We start from the raw sequence: 17,756 nt of genomic DNA, 5'->3' as shown, positions 1-17,756 counted from the left end.
AGTTACTCCGTTGCTCTGTTTCAGATCACCACAATAATTGGTCTGAGCTGTTACCTTGGGCAGAGTTCGCTATTAATGCTTCCAGTTATCCCCGTTCATGGCGAATTATGGGTTTCAACCATCCTTGTTGCCCGATTCATTCATGTCTCAGGGTATTCCAGCTTTGGAGGACCATCTCCGGTAAATCCGTTCCACGTGGGTGCAGATTCAGGATTGCCTTCATTGTTCTATGCAGCGCCAAAAGTTCCAGGCTGATCGTAGGCGTCTGCCCGCACCTTCATACCAGCTTGGTGAGAGGGTTTGGCTGTCCTCTCAAAACTTGAACCTTCGTGTGCCTTCCAATAAACTGGCTCCTTGTTATGTTGGTCCTTTTCGAATACTCCAACGGGTCAATCCTGTGGCTTACGCTCTTGACCTTCCTCTTGCAATGCACATCTCCAATGCTTTTCATGTCTCCCTCTTGAAACCATTGGTTTGTAATCGGTTTACCACTGTGTTGCCTCATCCCCGTCCTATCTCTGTTGACAACCATGAAGAATATGAGGTAAGCAGCATTATTGACTCTTGTATGTCCAGGGGCCACGTACAGTATTTGGTTCACTGGAGGGGCTACGGTCCTGAGGAACGTTCATGGGTTCCCTCCTCTGATGTTCATGCTCCTGCCCTCCTCCGTGCCTTCCATGCCTGTTTCCCCAATAAGCCTTTTGTCCTCCCGCGGGGCAGGGGTCGTTGAGGGGAAGGTACTGTCAGGGTTTTTTCCCTGCTTTGTTTGCCATGTGCTGCTGGCAGCCATTTTGCTTACCTTTTCTTGCTGAATCTGGTGCAGAGTGTGTGATGCTGCTCATTTCCTGCACGCCCTCTTATGGCCGTACTGTTGTACATCATCCGTGTGAGACAGGTTGCAGTCTCAGAGTTGTGATGTCATCACTTATTATTTAAAGGGCTTCTGTTCAGTATGCTTTGCCCTTGCATTGTCTCAGACCTGTTTGTGAGTTCCTGTTTCTGTGTATTACCTGGCTGTCTGACGTCCCTCCTGGTTCCTGATTCGGCTCGTCTGACTACTCGCTTTGGCTCCTGACTCAGCTCGTCTGACTACTCGCTTTGGCTCCTGACTCGACTTGCCTGACTACCAGCTCTGGCTTTGACTCCTGGCTTGTTATTTGACTTGTGGACTTTTTATTATTTTTGTTATTAATAAAGGTGTGATTATTTTTGCACTTCTCATCTCAGTCTGATTCCTGGCACCCTGACAGTTCCGCTGTGTCACTCTCTTTTGATTCTTATACTCTCGGGACCTAGAGTGTTCTTCCTCATGTGGAAGGATTGGTGGTTTAGCGCCTCCTTACTGCTGTTTTTTCCATTTGGCCTTTCTGAGGCTCTGGGAATTTGTCCTTTTGGATTTGTTCTTTCCATGGTCCTTTTTGGTGCCTGGTTTTCCCTTTGGGAGACGTTTGTTCCTTTTTGAGGACTTTGGTTTCTCCTAGGGTTCTTCCCCAGATCTGGGGATGATCCGCATCCTTTTTTCATTTGATCCTCTGACTCGTATTGGAAGTGATGTGAAGACTAGCCTTGCTTGAGTGACTTTGTTCTCGAGGTATCCCCTTGCTTTGGACGTCTTGTGGCGGTTTGAACGCCTATGGGCTCTAGTGTCTTGGTTCGAGATGTCTTAGCTCCTTTGGAGTGTTGGACTTCGGCAAGGGGTGGTCTCTTCCTTGGGTCAGGACTTGCGAGGTGTTCTCTTTATCCGGGTTATTCTGGATATTGCATTGATATCTCCCTGTGGATCTGTTTTTTATATCAGACGTGATGTTTGCGTTTCTGGGATATTGTTTGATTTTAAACAATTGGGGGCTCGGATCTGTCATCGCCCTGGTTCGTCCCGTTGCTGAGGCTTTCACTCAGAGTTTTCCCTTGTGGTTCCCGTTGCGGATTGTTACTGGACTTTGCAGCCTTTAGGGTGGGTTCGGGGTTCTCCACTTCCAGGGAACTTGGACTATGACTTTTGGTCTAGCTAGTTGACGTGGTCACTGTTGGCCACGTTCTCTTAGTGCCGATGCTCATGGGGCTTTCCTTAGGCTTATTGAACATTTTCCCTTGGACAGTTTGCTGAAGTAACCTGATTGCTTTGTGGCTCTACAGGCAAGAGGGTTTGCAGGGTATCTGCTGTATCTATTGCACCTTGTCGGTGTACTAGCAGGCTATTTTCTAAGGGGATTCCTTTCACGTTCATCTGCATTGGAGATTGATCTCTTGTTCGGCTTGTGTCTTGTGGGCAGGTGCTCTGTATTTAATGGCCCCTTTTTTCTTAGGGGGGCTTGTTCTCCTCCTTACAGAGGTGTGGTCCTTGGCTTAGGGCTTCTCCTGCATTCAGTAGGTGGAACAGAGGATTTAACCTATGTTGAAGTGAGAAATGATCTCTGTGTTATTCTGTTCTATCTAGAGTCGTGCTGGCTCTGCGTTGAGACTATGTTGCACCTTTTTTTGCTAACTGTCGACTGTCTCTAAGGAGTTCGGGACTCCCGAGCTCTGTTGGAATGGCTGGGGCCAATCTTCCGCTTTTTTGGGAGCTGCTGTTGGGGTTCTTTTGTTTCACTGTTTTCAGACCTGCTACCTGGGCTAGCCTGGCTGGGAGTAGGTTCTGAGATTGTTGTTCATCTTCGGGGATGCAGTGAGCCTCGTTGAGGTTCTGTTCTTCTCCCATTTTGAGACCTATGTGTCTGTCTGGTGGCTTGGATTGACTGGAGTGTGCTCTTTGTCTTGGAGTTTTTGCAATCTGTTCTCTTGTTTGGCCGCTTTTTACTTCTCAGCAAGTATTTCTTCTATGTCATCCTGATGATTACTGCGTGTTGTTGTCTCAGGTGTTTACCTCGTCTGGGTCTGTTACACATGTGTTGACTACTTTAGTAGTCTACGTTCTGACGCTTTGAGGACTTTGTCTTCAGTTGTCTTTTTCAATGTTTTTGCACGATGTTGAGAAGAAAGTTTTCTCTGTTCTGATGCCCGGTCCTAATCCTTGTGGTTTTTGTTTGGTCGGGGCGTTGCCTCCCCTTGCTTACAAGACCCATTTTGGTCTTTGTGAGCTAGGCTTGGGTATTATTTTACCAAAAGTAATGAATGCAGCTGTGGACTCTTTCCATTCATGAAAAAAACGTCCCTGATCATTTTATTTTCTTCAGATGGAAAGAGTTCACAGCTCCCCACCCATATTTTTTATGTGGGGCATCTTTATTTTCATTCTTCTGGCACCCTTTACCCTGATATTTCTTCTACTGTTTTTTTGTTCCTCGGCAGAATGACTGGGGGATGAGGGAAGTGGGAGGAGTATTTAAACCTTTGGCTGGGGTGTCTTTGCCTCCTCCTGGTGGCCAGGTTCTTATTTCCCAAAAGTAATGAATGCAGCTGTGGACTCTTTCCATCTTAAGAAAATAAAATTATCAGGTAAGCATAATTTAAAGTTTTTTGGCCCTTTTTTGGCCCTTTGGTCTGGCGATGGCACCAATAACCTTCACTAAAGTTCTTGGAGATCTATTGTTGGTATTTAGAGCTTGGGTGATTGCAGTAGCTTCGAGATGACGTTCTGGTACAGGCTTAGATGGCACAGGAACATAGTAACAAAGTTCTTCAGGTCCTTCGCATTCAAAACTGGAAAATCAACCTCCTGAAGACCTCTATACTTCAAACTATGGTTTCAATTTCATAGACTAAGTTGCAGAAGGCTTGTGCTCTTCTCCAAATTACTTCTGTTCTAATAGTCCTTCAATGCATGGAAGTAGTTGGTCTCATGGTAGCGGCTTCAGATTCTGTACCTTCTGTCAGATTACATTTATATCTTCTACATCTGAAAATGTTAGAGCAGTGAAAATGGAAATTACAAAGATCTTTCTCAGATTTATTTAGACTTCAAGACAAGAAAATCCTTAACATGGTGGCAATCTCACCATTCTCTTGTTTAGGGGGTCTTCCTTTTTCTGTCCAGCTAAGGTGGTGATCACCGCAGAAAACTAGCTGATCGGATTGGGGTGCAGCCTGGTTTTCCTAAATTGAACATGGAGTTTGGTTTCCTCAGCAAGCATGGTTACAAATCAACATCTTGGTGCTCTGTGCAATCTTCATGACTTTCCAATGTTGGCCCTTTTTAAGACAGGAAAAATGAGATTTCAATTAGTCTATGTCACTGCAGTGGCTTACATTAATCACCAAGATGCTACTCGAAGTGCCTTAGCGACGAAAGAGGTAACCTGCATTTTGACTTGAGCAGAACCATATCATTGTATATATTCTCCAATCTACATTCCGGGTGTGAACAACTGGGAAGTGGATATTTTCAGTCATTAATACCTTTACCGCAATGAATGGTCCCTGAATCAGGAGGTATTTCACAAGCTTGTGAGTGGTTTGGGCAGGCCAGACATAGACCTGATGGACCCTTTCTTGAATCACTACCCCAGTACTGTGCAAGATATCGGGATCTTTAAGCGACTCTCATAGATTATGTGATTCTCTGGTTGTTTAGTCTAATATACATCTTTTCTTTTTTCGTGATTACTATCTAGGGTAATAGACAGGATAATACAAGAAAAGGGCTGTGTAAAAATGATTGCTCCAGAATGGCATTCACAGGACTTTGGTATAGACACCTAGTTCAAATGTCCTCCAACCAGTCTTCACAATTTCCTCTCAGGAAGAACCTTTTTCTTTCAACATCTAAATTTGATGGCATGGCAATTGAACTCTGAATCTTTTCCCAAAGGGGCTTCTCTGATTAGGTTATAGTCACTTTGATATATGTGTTTAAACATGTTACAAAGCAAATTTATCTAAAGGTGTGAAAGAAAATCTTCTTTCTTTGTGTGAGACTAAGCATTACTTTTGAAGTTCTTTTTGGACTGTATAAAAGTTTAGCAGCCAGTTCAGTTTTAGTTCAAATTTGGGCCTTGATGATAGTTTTCATAAAAATATCCTTCTGACATTTGAACCTTTTGTTTAGGCTTTTGGTCGGGATAAGAGCCATTATCAGAGCATTTTCTCTTCCATTAAACCTTAAAGGGACATGAAACCAAAAATGTTTATTTAAAGGGCCATAATGCCCAAATGTTTAAACACTTGAAAGTGTTGCAGCATGGCTGTAAAAAGCTGACTAGAAAATATCTCCTGAACATCTCTATGTAAAAAAGAAAGATATTTGCCTCAAAAGTTCCTCAGTAGCCACCTCCCATTGTAAAGGATTTCTAAGCAGCATTTTAGTGTGTCTGTCCTAGGACAGCTGAAAGGATGAGCCTTGTGAACTCTCATATTATTTCACCAATCAGGTAAAGGAAGCTTACTATGAAATCTCATGAGTTAAGTCAAATCTCATGAGATCACAGTAAGAGTTCATGACCTCAGCACTGCTGATGCTGATTGGCTGCTGTTCATTTCTTCATTTTTTTTTATTTTACCTGCAACTGGGAGCAGGTGAAGTATAACTTTTTACACAGAACTAACTGCTGAGCTGAGGAGATTGTGAGGTAAAATATCTTCCTTTTTTACATAGAGATGCTCAGGTGATATTTTCCTGTCAGCTTTTTACAGTTATACTGCATCAGTTTCAAGTGATTTAGCATATGAGTATTATGTCCATTTAATGATGCAGATAGATCATACAATTTTAAACAACTTTCCACTTTCCTTCTATTATCTAATTTGCTTTATTCTCTCGGTATGCTTTGTTGTAGGAACAGTAATGCACTAATGGGAGCTAGCTGAAAGCAAATGACAAGAAGCATCATCCACCAATAATCAGCTTCTGAGCCTACCTAGGTATGCTTTTAAACAAAGAACACAAAAAGAAGAAACAAACTAGAATTTAAAAGTAAACTTGAGTTATTTAAAATGGCATGCTCTAGCTAAATTATGAAAGAAAAATGTTGGGTTTCAGGTCCCTTTTAACCTAGTTTTGAGTGTGGTCCAGGAGTTAACCTATTGAGCCCATGCATGATCTTGATATTCAACTTTTATCTTGGAAGTTTCCTTCTCTACAAGGTTCTGATGATCTAACCTTTTATGCTCAGGCGAGATGATCTAAAATAATTTTCCTGCACTGCGAGATCCCTGGTGAAATTCTTAAAAGGCAAATTAGACTATATTTCTCCAAGGGGCGTTTCTGTATGTGAAGGAGAGACAAGCCCAATGCAGTATTCACTGAATGACATGCCAGTTCTGCTGTATTTACAATTTGTGCTTTTTATTTTATATTACTTTAAACAGATTTTCTGTGTAATTTTAACAAATTAGGGTCATACTTTGTATATTTATGTGTTTCTTTTAAAAAATTACATTGCACTTTGTATTTTTTCATTTTAAAATAAAACTTAAAAACTGACAACTTCAGTTCCCAGAGCTTCTTTGCTTGCTAGGGGCTTGATAAGCAAAGATTCTCTAGTTTGGAGAGAAATTATAGTGCATACTTCACAGGGGTAGAACTCAATGGATTCTATAAGAAATAGGGTGAAACATGGAAGTCCCAGAGAGATGCAATGCTTTCTGTAGAAAGTAATGAAGCTCTCTGGTATATGGAAATTCAAAGGGTGAGAGAGAAGATAACTGTAGAACACCTGGGGCTGATTTAAAGGATCAGTTTGCATCAATTACAAATTAAACTGAAATGTTTCACAACAATTTAACTGCTTTTGACTATAGTTTGGTATATATTACTTTTCTGTCAGTTAGTTAAGTGTATTGTGAATTTCTTTCATATAGGTGGCGATAGTCCACATGATAGTTACTGATGGGATATACATTCCTACCAGGAGGAGACAAAGTTTCCCAAACCTCAAATGCCTATAAATACACCTCCCACCTCACTCATACCTCAGTTTTAATAACTTTGCCTCCTTTGGAGGTGGTGAAGCATGATGTGCTTGATTTCTTCAGTGAAAGGCGCTTCTAAGCATATTGAAGGCCAGTTCCTCTCTAAGTGCAATGTTTGTCTGAAGGATGTGAAGGGAGTATTGCCTGATGATACCATGTTTTCGCCTATGGGAAAGCTTTTCATAAGGCTCTCTGTAAATTGGTCACAGAGAATCATCTGCTGCCTCCCTTTATAGATCGACAACATACTCTTGTACCATTACCTCTGCTGATATGTTTCAGTACTGAAAAAAGAAAAGGAGACTGTTATATGTAATAAATGTTTCAGTACTGGTTTGGCTATATGTGGATGGGTGTCTTATACGGTAAGTATATACTTTTATTATATAAGACACTCTCAGCTATGGATTGTGCACTTTTTAACTAAAGTTGTTATATATTGTAAAATAAAACAAAGCTTCAGAAAGTTGGGGGGGGGGGGCGTTCCCTGGGCTGGACAGGGGAGTTTCCAGTTTATGTTTGAAGCTCTCTTACAAGTCTTGTGAAATACTGTGAGCATTTTAAACAAGCTGTTCTCACTGATTTTTCCCATCAGCCGTATGCAGGTGAAGTTTGCTCAAAAACATAATTTATGTAAGAACTTACCTGATAAATGTATTTCTTTCATGGTGGTGAGAGTCCACGAGCTAGTTACTGATGGGATATACATTCCTACCAGGAGGGGGCAAAGTTTCCCAAACCTCAAATGCCTATAAATACACCTCCCACCTCACTCATACCTCAGTTTAACATATAGCCAAGTTAATGAGGTGTATAAGGAGTAAAAGCATAAAAAAGAGGAACAGGATAAATAATGTGCTTTATACAAAAAAATCATAACCCCCCAAAAATGGGCGGGTCTCGTGGACTCTTGCCACCATGAAAGAAATTAATTTATCAGGTAAGTTCTTACATAAATTATGTTTTCTTTCATACAGGTGGCGAGAGTCCACGAGCTAGTTACTGAGTTTTTGTTTGAGCATTCACTGAGTTCAATCCCTGTGAAGTCTGTACTATAATTTTTCTTCAAGCAGGAGAATATTTGATCATCAGGCCCTTAGCCATTTATTTGGCTAGAACACTATCTGAACATTCTGCCCTATCCTGTAACTCCACCTACCTGATTTTTTTTCATCAGGACAAGGCTGTTTTGAGAGCCAACTAGTCTTCCTTCTTAAAGTATATTTTGTCATAATATTAATCAGGTAATTGTGGTTTCACCTCTGTTCAGCTCCTAAACTTACGAAAGAGAGACTACATCACAAATTTGTAAGGTAGTTACTTCGTTCTTTTTACATACCTTTTTCACACATTTACCTCTTCTGAGGCTGGTTTTTGTAGGAATGTTTTACTGTTGCTGTGCCTGTTTAGTACCATTTCTGCCTTAACTTTTATACCACCCCAATTCATGGGGTACTGGATACAACTTGTATACCCCAATTCATGGGGTATGCTTACTTGGTAAATTAATTTCTGGGTGCATCATTCCCTCTTTCTAGCCAGCAGCATTACATTATTAATGGTGCCTGGGAATTATGTTTCATATGTATTTATTACAAGGAGCAGATACCGTATACTTAAGTGTTGTTTGTTTGTAGAGGTGGAGAAGTAAGATTTTGTTATCCCTCTCAGTTCAGAGTCTTGCTGATACGAGCATCTTATTACCTCCTGACCTCTGCTACCTGTAGCTTTCGGGGTCTAACATTAAAGCTCCCATATGCACAAGTATCATCCCTTGACCTGTAGACTGTTTGGAGTTGTTTTACAATTACCCCATAGAACTTACTTTAGATACCTAACAGAAGAGACATAGGTGTTCTCAGGTCTCCTTGTACCATGGTTTTCATAGCAAACCAAACTTTTGTTTACTGCAATCCACGATGTATTTTAATTTCCAAATTTTTAATTATTCATTTATTCTGAGGTCAGTTAAAAGCAAGAGTCTTTTTTGGATGCTCCAAAACGTGATTGTAAATCAGTGTTCTCCACAGAATTTTTTTCCAGCCGGGTGGCATTATGAAGTAGCCATGTGGGAGCAGTTTAATATTTTCTAATGTGTCATTTTCTGCTATCCAAAACACAAATTAATTGTATAATGTAACATAAATGTATGTAATAATAATTTGTGTAATAAAAATGTAACATTTTTAATATTAATATTATATTTAATATTGGCTAAAATTTTAGCCAGTTGGACAGTAAAATCAGCTGGATGGTGCACTCCCTAAAAAGGTCCTGGGGAGAACACTGTAAATTCTACAGTTCAACCTTTATTTTATATGTTGTAAGTCTGTATAGGGTTGGGTAAATATAGAGTTTATTCAGTCTATCATTGTAACAGTTTGCTGATATCTACAATAGAAAGGCCGTAGACATCTACAAAGACAAGAAAAAACAGAAGCGCCACATGGCCCAATATTGTCTGGTCCAGAAATAAAGTGGATGTATGTGCACAGAGTGAACTCACATTTGTAGAAGCACCTCAATTAGTGCTATAGTAGCAGTCTGGGATTTCTTACAGTCACCCAGGGGACCAATCTTCGGTATAGGTATGATGTCTAAATTAACGACATAAAAGAACACAGGTGCCTATATGGTCTAGTATTGTCTTAACAGAGGTGAGTTTGGAGTATTGATAGAAAGGTACTCACATTTGTTGTAGCATCTCCCTTGATGCTATAGAGGCAGGATGGGATCAATATAGTCACCCACCAGACTTAAGCAAAGGCCTGCTGGACACAGAAGAAATCCAGGAACCACCAATGTTAAGAAGTAGGCCCAAAAATTGGGACCCCTCTCACCATAGGATTAGGTAGCAAACAGAAAGGTAATAGCAAGTGTTCAAATATATAAAAAGGTTTATTAAAAAGTAAAATCAAAACAACGCGTTTCTCAGCTCAAGGCTGTTTCATCAGGCTTACCATTGTGTATATATATTTTCTTATTTTTGTCTTTCCCTTAGGAGGTATTTATAGCAGAGTATATCTGAAATTGAGCCACTTATTCACCATTATGTATATATATTTTTTATTGTCTTTCTCTTAGGAGGTAATTATTATATCCCACATGCTGTAATTATTTAGACTGTTAGTCTTATAATCAATTTATCAACATAATCTTTCTCTCATGAGGTGTATGGAATTGACATATTATATCTAAGCCTTTGCTATGTAGCATCACCCTTGTAAGATATTAGAATTATCCCCTTTTAGGGCGCCCCCTCATTTTATCTCGCAGGCCATAGACATCTCTCTTTTCAAAAGCAACCTTTCTTTATTTGTTATCAAAAAGGACACAGCGTGTTTTCTAGTGCAATTAAAATATGCATTTCCAAATTTCACATCACTTTTTTGTATGAAGGAATCTATTTATAAACCTGCTAATTATGTACACAGATTTTCAGTGAGGTGTTTATTTCTAAATTGGTCTCTCCTTTAGCTGGGCTGGTGAAAACCACCAGTTTACTTAAACGTATGCGCCATTTAAAATGACAAAGCATTTTATTAATAATTTATTCAGCATTTGTTTTTCTATAGATACAAATATTTTGCTGATATTTTCATATTGAAAATGAAAACCAGCGAAGGGGTTCTTTCTCATAACAGTGTAGTATGTGTGAGAGAAAGAATTAAGCTACAGAACTCTAGTCTTTAAAAAGGAGACTTACTGGTTTGTCTGGTGCAGGCACAGAATTTAAGTTCACTGTGTTGGCTGTGTATCAGAGAAGGAGGACTGCTTGTGGCGCAGCCAGGAGACAACTGCATCCTGTAAGATCAAATATATAACTTTAGAATTATTTTGGTAGTGCTGATTAACAGTGTACAGATAAATTCAGTGTAGGGTGCAGACAGGTCCTGTTTATGCTATAAGTGTTTAAACCACTTCCCTCCCTAAGCACTGTAGAGAGCTGGTAGTATCTGGTCTGGTGACCCAGTTGTAGGAATATGAAGATGTCTGTGCGATGACTTTTCACTTCTTGCCAGATGAAACTAATACAGGAGTAGATTATGAGTGGAGCACAAATTATCGCTCCTGCTCACATGCTAAATTTGCTAGTCAGAGGTTTTCTTCATAAATGGAAAGAGTCCACAGCTGCATGCATTACTTTTGGGAATTCAGAACGTGGCCACCAGGAGGGAGGCAAAGACACCCCAGCCAAAGGCTTAAATACCTCTCTCACTTCCCCCATCCCCTATTCATTCTTTGCCTTTCGTCCCAGGAAGTTAGCAGAGAAGTGTCAGAAGTTTTGATTTAGTCTCTTATGGAGGGTAGTACTCTTCTGCATGGGACTGCAGTTTTAAGTAGGAAGAACAAAAAAGTTTAGACTGTGTGATTGGTAGGGAATATAGCTCACCTTTAAAAACGTTATCCCATATGTTTGCAAGTAAATTGTGATATAAGGTGGCGCAATTTGACTTGCTATTCCCAATTGGATATATATCTAATTTTTAAAAATTGCAGGTCATTAAACACACCTAAATCTAAATATTCCTCTTGGAAAAATAAGCGCAAAACAAAGTTAAATCAAAAAGTATATACAGTTTTATTAATATTTCTTTTAAAACCAATAGTGTATCGCTATAAAACTAGACACCGGTGTCTTCTAAAATTCAGAGTATCAATGATAATAAAATATACAAATGTATCTTTATATCTTACAAAAATGTGTCTGCAATTTAAAATAACCCTTTCCCTTCGTGATATAGAAGAATGGATTGAGCTCCAAATTTATGCAATTTATACAATATATATATATATATTCAGAGTTAATATCGCAGTGAGCCCAGTTTTTAGGGGCACAAGTTAGAGAATGTCATTCGTTAAAAGACCATTTGGCCCAATGTTACCTTATAGTGTATCTGAGTGATTACACTATACCGGTGAGTCCGTAGTGAAAAGGGATTGTTGTACAAATGATCCCCAACAAGTCTCTGATGGTGTCTGAGCTTCTGCTTCTTATGTTGGTATTACGGTTTTTATTTCAGAAGCTCAGACACCATCAGAGACTTGTTGGGGATCATTTGTACAACAATCCCTTTTCACTACGGACTCAACAGTATAGTGTAATCACTCAGATACACTATAAGGTAACATTGGGCCAAATGGTCTTTTAACGAATGACATTCTCTAACTTGTGCCCCTAAAAACTGGGCTCACTGCGATATTAACTCTGAATATATATATATATATATATATATATATTGTATAAATTGCATAAATTTGGAGCTCAATCCATTCTTATATATCACGAATGGAAAGGGTTATTTTAAATTGCAGACAAATTTTTGTTAGCAACTTGTAAAGGTTTTAATTTTATCACAATCGATTACAAAAAAGAAAGATATAAAGATACATTTGTATATTTTATTATCATTGATACTCTGAATTTTAGAAGACACCGGTGTCTAGTTTTATAGCGATACACTATTGGTTTTAAAAGAAATATTAATAAAACTGTATATACTTTTTGATTTAACTTTGTTTTGCGCTCATTTTTCCAAGAGGAATATTTAGATTTAGGTGTGTTTAATGACCTGCAATTTTTAAAAATTAGATATATATCCAATTAGGAATAGCAAGTCAAATTGCGCCACCTTATATCACAATTTACTGCAGTTTTAAGTGGTCCTATCAGCCTTTCAGTGAAAGCTTGGATGAAAGTTAGAGTCCAGAGATGCAGGGAGAGTCTTTCTGCAAAACCATCCCGACTCATATTAACAGCTCGACAAGCAGTCGGCGTTGACAAGTTTTGCTGCCTGCTTTCTTCTCTCAAGTCTATAGCAGAAGCGATGCTACTATCTGTCACACTTGAAGGGCAGTGTTCCTGTTCCACGGTGTAGATTCCGGTAAGATCGTTTCATTTTACTTTCTGCATAAAATGTACTACATTACAGATGTTTTCCTGAGGGGCTACCAGCTAGCGGGACTAACTTATATCAAAGGGCCTCAGTGTGGCTCCTTTTGTATCTTGGAATCAAGGGTTAATATCTCCTGAGGGGGGTTATTGAACGGGGGGGGGGGGTTAATCATCTCTGTTATGTGATTCAACCTGCTTATGTGTAGTGTACTTTGGCTCATGGCTGTGGAACATAATGGCTTTTGGAAAGTGACGCGGCCTTACGGTCGGGCATGCTTTTTTGGACAATACGGTTCTCCTGGTGACCGGCCGTGGTCTAGTTTTTTACCTCCTTTTTCGCATTCTGTCTGTGTGGTGACGGAGAAATTCTGGTCTGCTGGTGTTGGTCATAGGAGGTGGTGAGTGCCCCAGCCATTGTGGGTGTCAGGTGCCGTTTGATATTGTGGAGACGGACGTCTCCATTTCATTTTCTACTCCTTGTGCAGAATGCGTATTGCCCCTGATGATACAAGCCTATCAGTTACGTTCTAAATGCCGTATCAGAGTGCTCAATTTCTCGGGATTGCTCCAAAAGAAATGGATAGCAGCACCACCATATAAAAGTTCATAAACTTTATTGAAGCCATCATAGCACTAAAAAGACGTTTCGGTTAACCACCCTAAGTCATGTCTAATTAACAAACAATTAAAAATGGCCCTTAGCCACACCTATATTACTACCTCCAATTAACCCCTTCATTTCAACACATATATGTTATACATTAATTAAATTATAGCTCCAACTAGTGGTTGCCTAATATTTATTTAGAAAAGAGTCCAGTTTCCTATCTATAGAGATGCACAAGAAGGGCTCCATCTGGTGGACTTATACAATACATACTTATATTTAAGAATGTTATTTCTCAAAGGCAGACATTCCAATCCATATCTCTATTTAGCCCACCTGGAGACATAGTCCCCAATTCATGTATCCGATAAAGTTCCCTATTCAATAGGGTCTTAGCTCTATTGCCACCTCTTCTTGGAATTTTTACCTGTTCTAACACTTGAAATCTAAGTTGATTCACTTGATGGCCTGCTCTAATAAAGTGATTTGAAACAAGTGCCTCCAAGTCACCTCTCCTTATGTTGCTTTTATGCTGATTTATCCGTTCGCGGACCCTACGTGTGGTCTCGCCAACGTACCCCATCCCACATGGGCATTTAATTAGATAGACAGCAAAGTTAGTATTGCATGTATAGTGTCCCTTTAATTTATACTGTTTGCCCGTACGTGGATGGGTACAGATCTGACCTTTGATAATGCTGTTGCAATTCTGGCAACCTAGACAAGGAAAACACCCCAAATTCTTTTCTCCAATGTAAGTCGTGATTTTTTTTATCCTTCAAATTCTTACCCCTCCTATATGCCGCCATTGGAGGATTTTTAAATTCACTTATTTCAGGATTAGTGATCCCTAGCACATGCCAATGCTTACGTAAAATTCTTTGTACATGTCCACTCCAAGGGGAGTACCCATTTACAAAAATCATTCTAGGAGGTTTTTCCATTCTAACCCTCTCTTTCAGTAAAGCAACCCTAGGTATCTCTAATGTGGCCTATATCTCCTTCTGTATAAGATCAACAGGGTACCCCCTCTGTATGAATTGTTCGCCCATTTCAGAGAGTCTTTGTTGAATTTTATTCTCATCAGAGACAATTCGTCTCACCCTCATTATTTAACTCTTGGGCAAACCTTTCATCAGAGTTGGCGGATGTGCATTGGAGAAATGCAACAAATTGTTACAATCCATCTCTTTCTTGTATAGATCCACAGCCAACACATTATACTGTTTGGATACCGTAGTAACGAAAAAGTCTATCATCTCTTCACTAATATACAATTTGAATTTTATATGCTGTGTGGCAATATTGAGATCTTTTACAAAATTTTCCAGGGTTCTAATGTCGCCCAACCACACGCCAAAAATATCATCTATATAATGCCACCAGGTGGTGCCATATAGAAGAAAAAGTGGATGATTGTATATAAAATATTCCTCATATGTATTCATGAAAATATTGGCGTATGTTGGGGCGACATTGGAACCCATAGCAGTACCTTGTAGTTGCAGATAGTATTGGTCCTGAAACAAAAAGTAATTGCATCTTAATATTATAGAAAGAAGTTTTAAGATAAATTCCCCTTGTTCCTTACTTATATTTGTACTTTGTCTCAGGCACCTGCCTACAGCACCCAAGCCTGCCTCATGGTTAATAGACGTATACAAACTAGTCATGTCCAGGCTATATAGAATACCTTTATTTCCTTCAAGTGTCAGACCTTGTACCTTGTTGATAAAATCACCTTTGTCTTTAATAAATGAGGTGGAATTAACAAAGGGTCTCAGTACCCTATCTAAATAAATGGATACCTTAGATAAATTCCTCGGGATTGGGAAATCAAGGGGCCACTGAGCCATCTGCCTCTGGGGCTTCTGTCCCCGAGTGGCGAGTTCCCTTCCACCATTGCTTACTACGCATGCAGGTAACCCAGACTTTGCTTATCCTTCTCTGGAAGATGGCTTGTTCCCGCCGGGGGTTTTGGCACGTTTTCGCATGTCCATAATTTTGCCACTGGCGAATATGCAACTTCCAGAAGTTGGCTTAAGATATTGTTTGTGTTCTCTTATACAGGGCTCTTCAGGCAAGGGATGGCCTGTTCAGCTCTCTGGGGGAATGACTGTCCCTGAGGCTTCAGGGGGTCAATAACTGGGTCCCTGTTGGGCCAGTCCTGTGGGTGCGCCTGTTCTTCTTAGGCGATAACCTGCGGGTTGCCTTATCTTTTATTTTTTATCCAGTGAGGATTGTTTTTATTTGGTTTATAGCTCATATTGATTTTATATTTCCTTCGCAAATTTTATCTGGAATCGATACTCGCAATCATTTGATCGCACTGTTACTTCTAAGGAAGTTTGTTCTGGACGAGTTTTAGTCCTATGTTTGTCTGCTGCTCTTTTCTCCCTCTCTAGGGATGCGGCCTTGACAGTGAGGGCCCTTGTTTTCAGGTTGGTCCTGATTGGGTTCAGATTCTTCTGTTGTGAGGCCTTATCAGACACGTGGCGCCTGTTTTGCCTGGCTGGTCAGGTTAGGGCGCCGAGTGCTTCACATTATTATTTGTGTTATTTCTTGTTTTTTTAACAAGTTTCAGCTAAGCATTCTGTGAGGACCTGAGGGTCCGTGAGGCATGAGGGATTGGTTCAGTCCTCATTAGCCTTTCATGTTAGGCGACGCACTCAATTAATTCCGTTTTTTTTGTCGGGTCTTGGAGTGTCTCCTTCCTAGCATGGGTTGGAGGTTGGGAGGACTTCGGACCTCCTTGCTGCCGGTTCCTGGTGGTTTTGCCTTTAGGGGCTCTTTGGAAATTGTCACTTTTGGTCTTGTTTCTTTTGAGGTTCTCTTCCTTCGGGTCGAGACTTCCGGATTCTACTTGATGGTTTTTGCCGTCTAATTGAGGAGACGTGTGGCTTTTTCCTACTTCCAGGAGTTAATCGTCTCCAAATCAGGGACGATAGGCTGTGTTGTCTCCTTCTCCAAGCTTCGCTTAGGAGTTTTTCTACTGGGGTTTGGGATGCTCTGCATTCTTTTTCCTTGGGTGTGGTCCTCTGGTTATGTATCCTCAGAGGACTATGGGGACTAGTCTTTGTTCTACTCTCTACATTCAGGTGACTCTGTCCTGGTTTTTTCCCTTGGTCTTGGACTTCCTGTGTGTTGTTTTTGACGCCCTTGGGTTCTAGAGTATTTGCGCAAATCTGTCGTGCCCTAGCTTATTTTTGGAGGTCGGACTCGGTGTGTGTCTTCCCTTGGGCTGGGGATTACGAGTGAGTCTTGTTCCCGTTCTCCGGTTTAGTCTGGTTATCTTCTTCTATGAGGTCTGATCCTTCAGACGAGGTAATTGTGTTCACTGGGGTGTTTGTTTTTAGACGATTCTGTGGCCCGGGCCCAGGGTTCTTCTCTTGGATCCTTTTGGGTGTCTGGAGACTTATAATCCTGCGGACTAGTTTGGGGCAATCTAGTTTTTCCTGGGAACACAGGCTTTGGCTTAATGGCTAGCTCGTTGGGCCTGCAAGCAGCTGAGCCAGGATTTGCATTCACCTTCGGGTGCTGGCATGTTCCTTTTGGCCTGTTTGGTCCTTGGTAAGGTCCCACAATGGTTTAGTTGTAGGCTCAGCGGGCCTGTAAGCTGTTAGTTGAGAGTTCAATTCCAGCTATGGCTATATTTTCTTCTCAGTGCATGTCCTTTCACTTTGTGGACAAGGTGTGTTCGGGGAGTCTTCTCTCTGTGGGATCAACAGTGGTGTCTGAATTAATTTAATTTGGTCCGTGGTTTGATCAGACTATGACTTTCTTGTCTTCTGGGCATGTGCGCTGTCCTTTATCTGTGCTCTCCCCTTTGAGGGGGTTGTTGCCTTCCTTAAGAGGTGGGGTTTTCATCTCTTGGAGGGACATTGACCTGCCCTGTCTACAGGAGGTTGGAACAGATGCTAGGGGATAGCGGTTTGCTTTTCTGGGGCTTGTTCTGTTCCAACTATGTTAACTAGGTTGAGGTCTCCATGTCGGGACTGTTATAGAGAGTTGTGCCAGGTCTTCTCAGGGAGCTATGACACTTTGCTCTGTTCAGGTCCTAGGGTGTTCTCCTTGGGAGTACCTATATTGGTAAAGAGAATTGGGTTGGCACCCGAGCTCTGTTGGAGTTCTTTCCACTCTTTCCATTCCCTGGGTGGTTGGGGTTTGTTTCCCCTGTTTTTCAGACGTGCTTGTAGCTTGGGCTGGTCTGGTGTTTGGAGCAGGATCTGTGGTCTGTTGCTCTGCTGCTTTGTCCTTGGTCTTCAAAGTACAGGGAGCCTCCTTGTTCAGGATCCTTTTTCAGGATCTGTGGGAAGGAATGGTAGCTCTTGGTTAGCCCGTGACGTGTCCACTGCTTAGTGGATGCTTAGCAGTCTGACGGTTGGGAACTTTTCTTCAGCTGCT

The 17,756-nt window shown here is 40.7% G+C and overlaps 1 protein-coding gene across 3 annotated transcripts in view; it reads left to right on the top strand.

The window, feature by feature from the left end:
- Nucleotides 1–17,756, top strand: part of LOC128645807 (signal transducer and activator of transcription 5B) — a 981,630-nt gene that overhangs the window by 521,320 nt on the left and 442,554 nt on the right. The window contains exon 3 of one of the 3 annotated variants that reach the window (XM_053699081.1): nucleotides 5,715–5,799. The exons of the other annotated variants lie outside the window; for them this stretch is intronic. The gene's annotated coding sequence lies outside the window, so the exon portion shown is untranslated. The remainder of the gene's footprint in view (nucleotides 1–5,714; nucleotides 5,800–17,756) is intronic. 3 annotated transcript variants of the gene reach the window in all.

The sequence above is a fragment of the Bombina bombina genome, chromosome 1 (genome assembly GCF_027579735.1).
Source record: "Bombina bombina isolate aBomBom1 chromosome 1, aBomBom1.pri, whole genome shotgun sequence".
Classification (NCBI taxonomy): Eukaryota; Metazoa; Chordata; class Amphibia; order Anura; family Bombinatoridae; genus Bombina; species Bombina bombina.
Note: the sequence above shows the minus strand (reverse complement) of the source record. Positions and strands in the feature narration are given on the sequence as shown.